The sequence below is a fragment of the Acromyrmex echinatior genome, chromosome 15, assembly GCF_024713525.1.
Source record: "Acromyrmex echinatior isolate Ae372 chromosome 15, ASM2471352v2, whole genome shotgun sequence".
Classification (NCBI taxonomy): domain Eukaryota; kingdom Metazoa; phylum Arthropoda; class Insecta; order Hymenoptera; family Formicidae; genus Acromyrmex; species Acromyrmex echinatior.
In genome coordinates, this window is record NC_141866.1 from 2,356,011 (window position 1) to 2,368,167 (window position 12,157).

The 12,157-nt window shown below is 36.1% G+C and overlaps 1 protein-coding gene across 3 annotated transcripts in view; it reads right to left on the minus strand.

Annotated features, from left to right (window-relative positions):
• Nucleotides 1-12,157, minus strand: part of LOC105151162 (uncharacterized) — a 303,301-nt gene that overhangs the window by 262,956 nt on the left and 28,188 nt on the right. The gene's annotated exons all lie outside the window — the stretch shown is intronic.

The window sequence follows — 12,157 nt, forward strand, 5'->3', positions numbered from 1 at the left end:
GAATCCAATCGCGCATCTACCGGCCGACTACTGCCGATGAATCATGAAATTACAACGCGGTCGCGCTCCTGTCGTATCTCGTTTAACCCTTTCATTCTAAAAAGACAACTACAACCGACTGACATATTATTACGCACGCTATGAACGAACGCACGGTCCAGCTGAAACTAATATCACTAGACAACCTCACATGAAGTTCATAATAATGATTAAATTTCATTCCTATTTTTAAAATAAGATAAAATAAGATTGCGTTTTATAAAGTAGCTTTTAATCCACTTTCACAACTTTAATCCACTTTCACAAAAAACTTTTAGAATTGATGCTAAATTATTATAAATCAAATATTTCATCAATTATTTTATATAATATCTGGATTAAATCATTCAAGTAAACAATCTAAATACTGTATTTAATATTATAGTTTAATAGAAATTTGTGTAAAATGTATCAATGTAAAATATAAAAATAAATTGTGGTATCGAGTAAATTTATAAAATTGAGTATTATATAAAGAATAAAATATTAATTGCATCATATATAGATCCTCGATTTTAAATGGTCAAGATTTTTAGATAACATAGAATTAGTAAATGTAAAAACATATCAATAGAATAGATTGAAAGAAAATTTTGTCAATGACTAAATATACCGCTTAATATATTAAAAATATTTTAAATAATATGACGTATTCGACTTTCTGTAAAAAAAAATTGCTTGTACTTGTCAATTAAAATTGCTTGTACTTGTAATTACACATCAGAAGTGCTATCTGATTATAGTAAGTAAATATTGAGCAACGAGTGGCATGCGTGAAGTGGGCAAGAGATAGAAACGTGTAGGTTCTCTGCTAGCAATTATCTTGCTATTCATCTGATGATCCGAATGATATCGTGTATCTACTTACATGTCGCACCACGGCTTAGTTCCTATTTCATCATAAGACTTGACTCATCAGACTGCTTACATAGTATATAAGCGCGGAAATCTATCCGAAGCTTTCAACAATATTTATTCGGAATTTTAACAGCAAAGAGAAAATCAAAGAAAACTACAATTTTTTTCTAAATTGATCGCATATCGATAACATACTATTTTATACTATTCTAATAATAACAAATATAACAAGTATCTTTTTAAATAAAAATTTTTTTATAAAATCAATTTTTACTTTTTCTTTATCGTTTTCTTAAAGTTTGAGATTTTAATATTTCTAAAATATTTCTTTTAATTCGTAAATTTTACGAAGTTACAGGATTTTTATTATAAAACATTATTAATTATCAATAAAATTTACATGTCATCGATATTAATATTTTTCTTAACCCTCCGTTATAAATGTAAAACTTTCGTTCACAATCTGAGTTGAATGTCAGTGTAGATTTTTATATTATTCCGGACTGTATAAAAATTTAAAAAAATATTTTTCAAAATATATAAAAATATACAATTTTAAGAAATCGACTATATCTTTAAAATCCAACATTACCGGTGGAGGGTTAATATTCTAACTTGATCGATGAACTGTAGACGAGATAAAGGTCAAATCATAGAGGAAAACTTAACGCAATACTCGAGAATTTTAAGAATCAAGTTTGAATCTTGTTGCTGGCATAGCGTTTCTCCGCGACTTGAGAGATGACCTTTAATTGCGGTGCCAGATACCGACATGACCTCGAAGAACGCCAACTATCGGGAGCTTTCGCGTCTAGAAGAGAGGACTCGCTAGTAGCTGGATGAAGAAGAAGGAGATGATGCGGGAGGAGGATGTGATATCCTCCCGTCGTTCCAGGACTCGATTGAGCCGTCCAGGTGAACGTTCCGACACACCAGGACGCCAGAGCGGACTTTAATGAAGAGAGACATCCAGCGTCGCGATGCTTGACGGACTACAAGCGTTGCTAACGCGGCAACGATCCCTCTTCCTCGTCGTCTTATTCCTTTCCCATCTTCCCGTTGCTCATCTTCTTCTTCGTCCACCTTCACGGACTTTCGAGCGACCCTTCGCGCCTCGACCGCACGTTCGGCTTTCTTTGCCAAAGAAACCGCTAAGGTGCGATCAACTTGCTGCCAGGTACTTTCTACCGGTCACGAACGCAAAAAAGGCAGGCATATCTTACAAAGATATCTTAGATCGAGGAAAAAAATCAAATGAATCTTTTTTCATTATCCTTATTTACTTTAAGATATAAAAAAATAAACAAATCGAATTTCAAAATAAAAAATTCTTTTGGAAGAATTTACGAATAAAAATAATTTGGCTCGATAAAAAATATTTCGATTCTCAGAAAAGATCGTACGTTCGTTATCTTACGAAATTCTTCAGCAAAATTAAAGTTTAATCCTATCCGTTGATCATCGTTGAGCGGTATCGGCAACCCTTTGTATCAGAGATAAATACACTGTTCCACTTTCCTCGCGGCGCAATAACGGCGTGTCTTTCCGCGTTACCAGGCCCTTCTCCATCGGGTTACATCCCGTGAACTTCAATCATAACGGCGGAGTCAGCGCCATAAATTTGTCACAACGTACGGAGATAGTGCGCGAGATCGTACACGAGGTACGTACGGTACACGCGAGAGCACGCGGACGGCGCACGATCCTGTCGTGCCCGTGTCGAGCGATAGAGTCGGGGATGGGGGTCGACGTGGCTACGATGTGGAAAATGTCATCTTCGTGGCGGAAGAGGAGCCTCGACGTGTGCTCCAAGCGTGGGATGTGGGTCACGAAGTCTGGGTGTGATCAATATCGGCAAAAAAAAAAGAAAGGAGAGGAACGGTTGCAGCGTCTGTACAGCCGACGTTGGAAGGCGTGACCCCCGGGGACACTCACGTCACGCCAATAATGACCGGCTATTACCTAATACCCCCGTACAAGGGCCGAGCCTATGATTTTCAATGCTATACGAACAAGTTACCATTGATATGATACCGGCGTTGACATTGCATTCACGATCGGCAGTTGATTGAGACTTCTATGCGCGATGTAGACGCAATGTGTTTCGAGAAGTTCGTATATTATGAAAAACATAATTTAATTAATACGTCAATTGCAAAATTGCACTTGGAACGATACAATTTTTTAATTAAAAATAAAAGTTTTTGTAAAAATTATAGTTATTCATACAAAACATTTCTCTCGATATAATTTGTCACAAAATCACTATGAGCACTATGAGCACTATGCGCATTAAGCGTAGGTAACCAAATAATTTTCCTATAAAACTCTTTCCTATTCTTTTCAATTTGTCATCTGTATACTTATACCTATGTACAGAATATTTTATGAGAAATTATTTTCATAAATTTTAATGTCAATTAACTATTTGCCTCTCTTTAGAGAAAAAATCAGAAATAAATAAAATATTATAAACCATTCATAGTTAATAAATACTTAGAAAATAATAATAGAAGAACGGAATTCTCGAGAAGATTGAAATAAAAGACATGAAAATAGTGTAATAAAATTTATAATAGTTTCAATTAAAATAAAAAATACTTTAAACTTATTACGTACTTTTAACTGTACTTTTAAATATATCTTTTAAATTCATCTTAGGTTAATAACACACGTTTCATGACGTGATCCATTAGGTTTCTCTAACTAGAAATGACTAATTCAATTAGTAAGCACAAATCAAACATAACTCGATTGTAATTACGCTGAAGAATTATAAAGGTGACGTGGTTTACGAGTGAAACACCGCGCAAAGTACTTGCGATCGATCACTCGTAATACATGCACCGTAGAGCTAGAATATAGGCCAAGCATGTTGCACGTTGTACGGAACACGAAAATAGAAGCATGCAAGGTTTACCCCAAATGCAGAGCGATTCTTCATTGTGAAACACGCACGATCTCGAGGAAATCAAGTTTTGCTACCGGACATTAATCGATCGTACACTGCAGTCTTTGGAATGTGTAAGTAATACCACATACCACAAAGACTCGCCAACTTGAGTTAGAGATGGTAACAAAACCAAGGCTCTATATATCCTTCTTACACCTAAATGTATACACATATACACTATGCATCACATGCTGTTATGTAAAGACTGATTAATTAATAAATTATACCAATATAAAGAAAAGATTGGAATTGATTATTCTAAACTTCATCATAATCATAGCTTTCTCCTCTTTAAATCAATTATTATGACAATATCTTGTATAATCAACACAAGCTTTGGGCGCTCACGCGCTGTAAATTTCATTTTATCTTCCTTCCGCATACAATGAGCGATAAAGATAGAAAGAAGCTTATAACAATTTGTGTGCGAGCGCCCAAAGCGAACATACACTTAGCATCAATCAGACAAATATCTTGTTTTCACATTTAAAATTTTCACAACAACGTGTCGAAAATATATTACTTTGATTATTCAGAGGAAGGAAGCAAAGAAAATATTGCTTGTCTATGCACAAGTGAGATTTCCATACATTTTAAAATGCTTGCTTCGCGTTTGATTTTACGATTTCCATTTGGAGTTTCTCACGAGGGAAATCTTCGAGAGACCGAATGGAACTCATGTATCGCAAGCGGGCCATTCCCTTGCAATTCGCTCACATTGGAGGTCCACGTCCGCATGCAACGAACAATCCATCCGACAGATGTAACCGTTTGTCCCGACCTCGGCGATGACGCGAGCCATTAATTACCGGAAACGTGACCCGCTCGACGCGCGGCAGTGACACGCGGCGGCTGTACGGCGTATACGAGATCGGATGTTGGTTTGGAAGATATCGTCGTATCACGACTATCACGAGAGATCCACGCTACGACGAGAGACGTCCGCCGTCAAATCACTTTCTCCCGTTGAACACGTCCCAGACGATTCTCATCTGTCAGAGCAGGGGCGCTAACGGGCGAACCGATCAGTTTTCGATCCCCGTCTGAGACCACAATGCTCGGAAATCGATGGATCGTGCTGTCGCTTAACCTGAGAGAAACGTCCAGACTGGCGCGAACGATACATCCTCCTTTTAGAATCGTGCGACGAGTATAACGAATGAATGAATCGGTTCGTGCAAATAATTCGCGAATAATTCGATCCATATGTGACACAAGAAAGTAACAAAAATATTTATTTAAATTTGAATCGATTGAATTTTTTTCAAGTGTCAAAAGAAAATATCACTGATATATATAAATAAAAATTTGTTATCATCTTGATTCTTATTCCTATTAGCAAAATATAATATGTAGCAAGCAGTACCTTTTAGATAAAATAAAAATTGAACAATGCATTGATATATTTAACGAGCGTGCGACTCCGATAAAGATGTAAGATAAAAGACATACATCAATGGATAGAGTTACATTCACGGTGCGCTCACGGCTAATCGGAAAAAAAAGACGCGGTCGGTCAAGCGGAATCAATTGTAATATGGCCGCGTGCGGTAAGCCACAAAGTCGCTATAATACGTATCATGAATAGGAAAACGGCAAACCGCGAAATTTAATTGGTTATTACTCCTCTTCTAGCTTGCCGTCAAAACAGGAAAAACTCGCGACCTTGAAAGTCGATCCCGAACCAGCCACTCTAACCGGCGCAGCACGTTGAACACGATGTGAAACACGTAACACTCGCTGCCTCCCTGATTCGACTCGAGCCGAGGCACAAACACGATGTAAAACATATATTTAACGGTAGTCGGGTACCGTAGCGAGGATTGTAATCGTATACGTTTAAAGTGGTAGGTATCGAATGTTGCTGTTCCGCAGTCGGACAATATTAATGACGAGAGCACGCAGCCGTTTCGAGAAAGTTCATTGGCTTTCGTTGTTTTCGCACCACCGCGCAAATCGTGCATAAACGTAATTGCAAGGATGTCTTATGCAACTAATCGCCAAGCGGAAAGAAGTAAACGCGTCCCACTACTCGCTAATCATGTACTTTAATCTTGCGATAGACGATTCGTTTTTTTTAATAAAACAACAAATCTTATACCTTATGAGTTACAGGAAAAATACTTTTCGATTATACTCACTGTCTTCTATTAATTGAAGAAAAAACTTAATGATGCTGTAATATTATGACTTATTATTTCTACCAATGTAGATTAATTTTCATCTCAGTTTAAATTACTTTTCATTTTGTTTTCTAATTTTTTTTAGTACTAGACAAGAAGATAAAAAGTAAGTTAAATCGAGATTAAAGTTAATTTACATTAGTAGAAATGGATATATATCCTTTATGGGTTATTTACTTAATAAGCCATTACCTAAGCTTGAGTCTTACGCCGTAAGAAATTAACTAACCACAGTCGAATGTGAGAACAATAATTAATCATGATTGATCAATGTATTACGACTTAAGACTTAGGTAATAATTATATTAAAAAAAGCCCATTACTTTACAATACAAGAAATAATATTAGTCCAATTGTTGACTTTCGATTCTAGCCAGTTTGTCAATTATTTATTTGCCCCGTGTCTACGCCTGTCGCGGCATGATTCTGCAATTACAAAGAGAACAAGCGAGCCCCTTTGGGTACGCACGAACATAACCCGGAAATCGTCCAACATCAGGAGTCCGATATGCACCAGAGTGCGCAAACGTTGACACCTTATTATCGTCGCGCCTCGGGCTGCGATCGTCAGGAAGACATCGGCACTCTCTGCGATCTCCGTTCCTCATTGCGCTGCAGCGAAAGTCACTGGGAGGAAAGAACGGCCCGCTAAACTATATACCGATCGGAAGTCACGCGGAATAATCCCGGTTCGGCCTGTCGCTCTCGAAAGACTCGCGCGCCATACGATTCGATCGCAGCATCGGCGAGCACCGATGATCTCGAAACCAACTATGGTTCAATAAGAGAACGACTCTTTATTTGACCCTTACACCTCGGAACGTCGAAATAAAAGAAGCTAAAGAGAAACTCGGTCAAACCTCGTCCGACTTCTTTGGAAATCATGGACTCTAATCTGTTTTGAGTAGGCGATGAATTAACACTTGCTGTTAACAGTAGAATGAATAGTCTCAAGGCTGTAGACAAAACTGCGCGTAACAGATAAATGTACTTTTCATAAATATCTCTCCATCTGAAATATAGATTTTTGTCCAATCCAATTTTTTTTACTATTCTAGACATTTAAAAAAATCGAGTTTTCAGTAGCTTATTATATTACCAAATAATTTTTCAACTCAATGTTAAAATCTTTATTTAATAAAAATTGAAATTAAAGCACAAGTGAAATTTCGCTTATGTCAAAAAACCTAGATTACAGACGGGATATATATAAATTTATTTGTGTTTAAACATAATTTGTATTGACCTAAATATATCATATATTTAGATATAAATTTATCTTTTAAATATTGTATTACACGCATAGTTTAGTACAATATGCAATTGATAATAAAATCTAACATTGTGAAATTGAGAAATTGGATATTGCGAGATATAAGTATATTACATGGTGAGAAAAAAAATAAGATAATAATTCTGATGTGGTTAGAAGACGAGACTTATGAGGTTGGGGACTAATAAAAAAAGACAAAAAGAATCTTGAATGACAAAGAAGAATGCACTACATGTTACAATTATTTTTTTCCTCCTGTAATCTCCTTTTGTTCTCCTTCTTCCCCTCACTCGTATCCTTATCCTTCTGCGAGAAGACAATCCATCTTTCACAGATGAACGTAAACGCCATATCAAATTATCGAAAAAAAAAACGACAGAGAATTGGAGAACACAAAAAGAAACACAGTAAACCTATATCGCTTTCGCGGTGCATTATCTTTGCTTTAGCGAAATATCACGTAAAAAAAGTTGTTACGATCTTCACCTTCCTCGCTTTCGAAATGTAGAACCTTTATAAAAATATGCCCTGTGATTTGGGTGACAAAAAAAAGAAAAGAATTACTGTAATTTTCTACAACTGTGTTGCAAAGTATACAAGATTTCGATTTTGTCGCATTTTGTTTCAGTAAACAGATTTTCACAAAAAGAGTTTATCAAAGGGAAATTTACCAAAATGCTTCAAAAATGCTAAATTATCTTCTTCCATTACAAATTAATTAATTAATTAATTAATTAAATCATGTGAAATTAATTAATAGGGTCAATTTTTTTATATAATGAATATTTCGAAACCTATTGAGATATTAAAGTTATACATTAACATTTTTTTAAATGTCTCATAAACTTTAAGTGATCTTTGATTTTCCTGTAGCAATAGAAGCATCTTTTTGTTCTTCATAACAAAACAATTTTACAAAAAGATCATCTCTCGTCCGTCAATCCACGAAGGAAATCATTCTAGAAAATATATTGTTTAAATAATCTTTATATAGAATAATCCACGTTAACTCTATTTATCCTGCAAGTGTTATGCAATTTTGTTAGATTCGCCAGAATGCGCAAAAAGCAACGGTATCTACCCTTTCTAACTTTAAAGCCTATCAAGTATGAGTGCGAGCGCGTGCGTTAGCAATCGGTTTTCCTGACTTACGACCGTACATATTGACGAAGAGCATAGCTAAGAGAAGAATATAGTGGTTGTTGGTGGTGGTGGCGGCGGCGGCGGCGGCGTAAAACCGTCATTACCGCCAATTACAATAAATCCCGCGTCATATTCTCCGCTTATCGTTTTCTGTGCGTCTACGCTGGAGGTGCGGTTTAATCTATAATCCGATGTGAAGGTAATGGAACATAGATATACGGGGTGTTCCGAACTTAGTATTGAATAGATTAATAGTAGAATACTAAACATCAAATCAAGAAAAATAGTTTCTTCAATACAAAAAAAGCATAATTCTCAAACTCTTGAAAGAAACTCTTAAAGAAATTTAAAGAATACTAGCAATTAAACTTCAAGGGTACACAAGTTTGCATTGAATTCCAAAAACTATTTTCGAGCAATTTGCTTTTCAAGATACTTAATATAGAAAAAAGTTGTAATGCAAGTCTCTCATCAAGTTTTAAAAAGATATCTTCATTACCCCAATAAACTCGAAGAGCCATTATCAGGATATATATGTATATCGCAAATGCCAAGACACTCCGTATAAATGCGTGTTTTAAAGGAGAGGCTCTCTCGCAAGAGAAATAGAACGAAAGGGGGAGCGAAAGGAGAGTAACAGAGTGAGGGCCCGACAAAAAGACGGAGGAAAGCGGGTGTGCGCAGCAAGCACAACTGGCGCGGGTAATCATTTTCCACAGCTACACTTTCACGACTGATGATCGGGTAGCGTTTCAGCGGCGATCGACACCGGTCGACCGGCCAGATTTACTCCTCCCTGTAACGTACGTGTGCGTATGCCGCTCGCGAGCGTATGTACGTGCATGGCGTGTATGCGTACGCCGCGTATTCGTGGACACGACGGACGTCAACTCGCGTCCGAGTTAATGCTGGTGTAAACTACCACTTGGTGCTCACTCACGAAGCTCCGCTATACACCGCCTCGAGACTTCTCTGTCGCTCGTCTAGAGACAAGTGGAATAAACTTGCACGCACCCATGGGACTTCCGCGAGGCGCGTCATCTCGCCCGCTAGTAAAACCGGGTCCCGCTATATGTAGATGATTACTGATTACTTTGAATTGTAGCCGAACGTCAGACGATCGATTTCGAACGTGTAGAATCGTATAGAATCGTAATCTGGAAATCTAACTGTTATTTACAGTTATGCGCGATAAAATTAAAATGTTACAGCAGTCATTTTTTCATTTTAAATAAAGAAAAAACGTATAACTGTCTAAAAATGTTTAAGTGAATCTCACTTTGAAGTGTGAAATCTTATTCTTATTTCTTAAAGATTTAAAATTAAATTACTCTTTTTTGAAGACTGACCCAATTTTCACTCCTTAAAGTGAGATTCCATTTCAAAGAATTTAGAGAGTACGATATAATTCGCGATTTCTCGAATATACAATTTGATTTTTGATAATGAGAGCACAGTATATAAGAAAGAATACAAAACAAAGGAGAACATTACCGGATCGGGCAATGTAAAAGGTAAATTAACCAGAGGTACTAGTTGGACTTGTTACAATTCTGCCTCTTGAAAGACTCCAGCAAAACGGCGTGGCCGCCGATGCACGACGCCCGTATTGGAGTGCACGTGGTGACTCTCCAGCGACCGCGCAACCACAACCGTGGTCCAGATAGATCACGTCTGATATAATTAATGAGCACGACCCGCAATTCCCATACACACCTCCGACTCGCCCGGTCCGCCCTAACAAGCACCTCGGCGAACCTAAGCTAACCCGTGCAACCGAGAAGTCGAACTTGTTCCGTTCGCGGCGAAGCGGCATTATGTAGGTATCTGGGTGAGAGAGTCCGCGCTTCCCTGCTCGCGATCTTTCCAATAAAAATTGGCGATTACGATTCGACCGACCGTACAATCGCCAATTATACAAACTGCACGTTTATTTTAAAACGACAATATACCATACAACTAATAATCATATCTATAATAGATTTTTGCACTAGAAGATATAGTATGTTTATCTGCTTATATTTAATACAATTTTTAATACTGTTAAAAATATCACTCCATTAGATATTTAATTTTTTTTTTATTATTGTGTATGAATATCTTTCATATATATATTTATTATGTAAATTTGATAAATACATTTGAGGGAGTTTTTCTAGAGCGTCTAATAACGCTTAATATACGCTTAATTAACTCTTAATATACGATAATTTTCCGGTCCTTTACTACACAATGAATCGTTCATATTCCCGATTAATTTTTATCACTCTTACAAGTATACAAAAATTATTAAATGATTCTAACATGTACGTACTTTACAAAGTGTATGTAAGATACTTGGACCATTATTTATCAAAGTGTTTATGGTATTTAAAAAAAATACTCAGAATATGAATGACCCAATGTATACTAAGATTTAATAATAACATTAATTTTGAATAAGATATTGATGATATTATCTCAATGTTAAAGAGATAGGCACGTAAAAAATTAATAGCAAAGTATTCCTAATATTACTACTGTTTCGTTCTTTTTTTTCTACATCATACATAGGTATCACAATCATCTGTAGAAAAAAAATGTAAATACAAACAGAGTAATCTAATATCTAATGTTAAAATGTGTATTAATATGCCCTTTAATGTATTAAATTTTAACAAAAATAAATAAAAATATTAATAAATGAATAAGTATTTTATGTATATTTTGCATTAATGCAGATTAGACAAGTTCCATGCAAGATGTACATGAATGCGAATAAGTCAAGTGGCACGAGGGGCATGTCTCTGGACGAGGCCGTGCAGAGAAAGTTGAGATGCTTAAACTTTCAATCAGGATGTCATAAGCGTTAGGCGAAATAACGTTCTATATCAGATATATTCACTGTCATATTTCTTCGCGTGAATTGTCACCAGTAAGACGCGATCAAAGGAGATGAATTCTAATCGGTGCCTACATCAAATTCTACATGATACACAACGATTAATTGAATAAAATAAATATCGTGGGACTGAGCAATATAATCAATATTTATTGATAACGAACGGCTAAAAGTCTGAATCTAGTAGGAATAAAAGAAAAACGAATTCAATACAAAAAGGGAACGTTTATACGTTTATAAGAATGACAAAACAGAGATAAAAATAATGAAGAGAAAAGAATTATAAAAAATATCTGAAATTAACATGAGAAAGCCTAAAAGTAAAATATAACGTAATGCAAATCATCTTGTAACAAATATCTGTAATATCTCTCGCTAATAAATTTTGTTGTATTGCTGTTGCTTCATCATTATTGTCAACATGAATATTTATAAAGATAAACGACAGAACTTCATAATTGCAAATAATATTAAATCTTTCTGATATTCGATAAGCCGTATACGTTCGATGACCGTAATCTCGCGTCGACACTAGCGGTGCCGTCAAAGAACGTACACATGTATGTTAAAAGAAGCGCACAATGTCCATCCATTTGAATACAAACCACAACTATGGTTACCGCGCGCAAAGCAGTAAAGCGAATTGCAACACATATACCGTGTATGGGCAAAGGAAGGCTTCCCTGTTCATAATTTATGTTCTTGCTCTTAATGCGCTACTAGCAATGATTAAAACGTAATTTCCACGGATAGGAAGAAATACGGCGTACTTGCGTTTTCCTTCGTTTTGATTTACGGCGCTTTATTTTTCTTCGTCATGATTTATA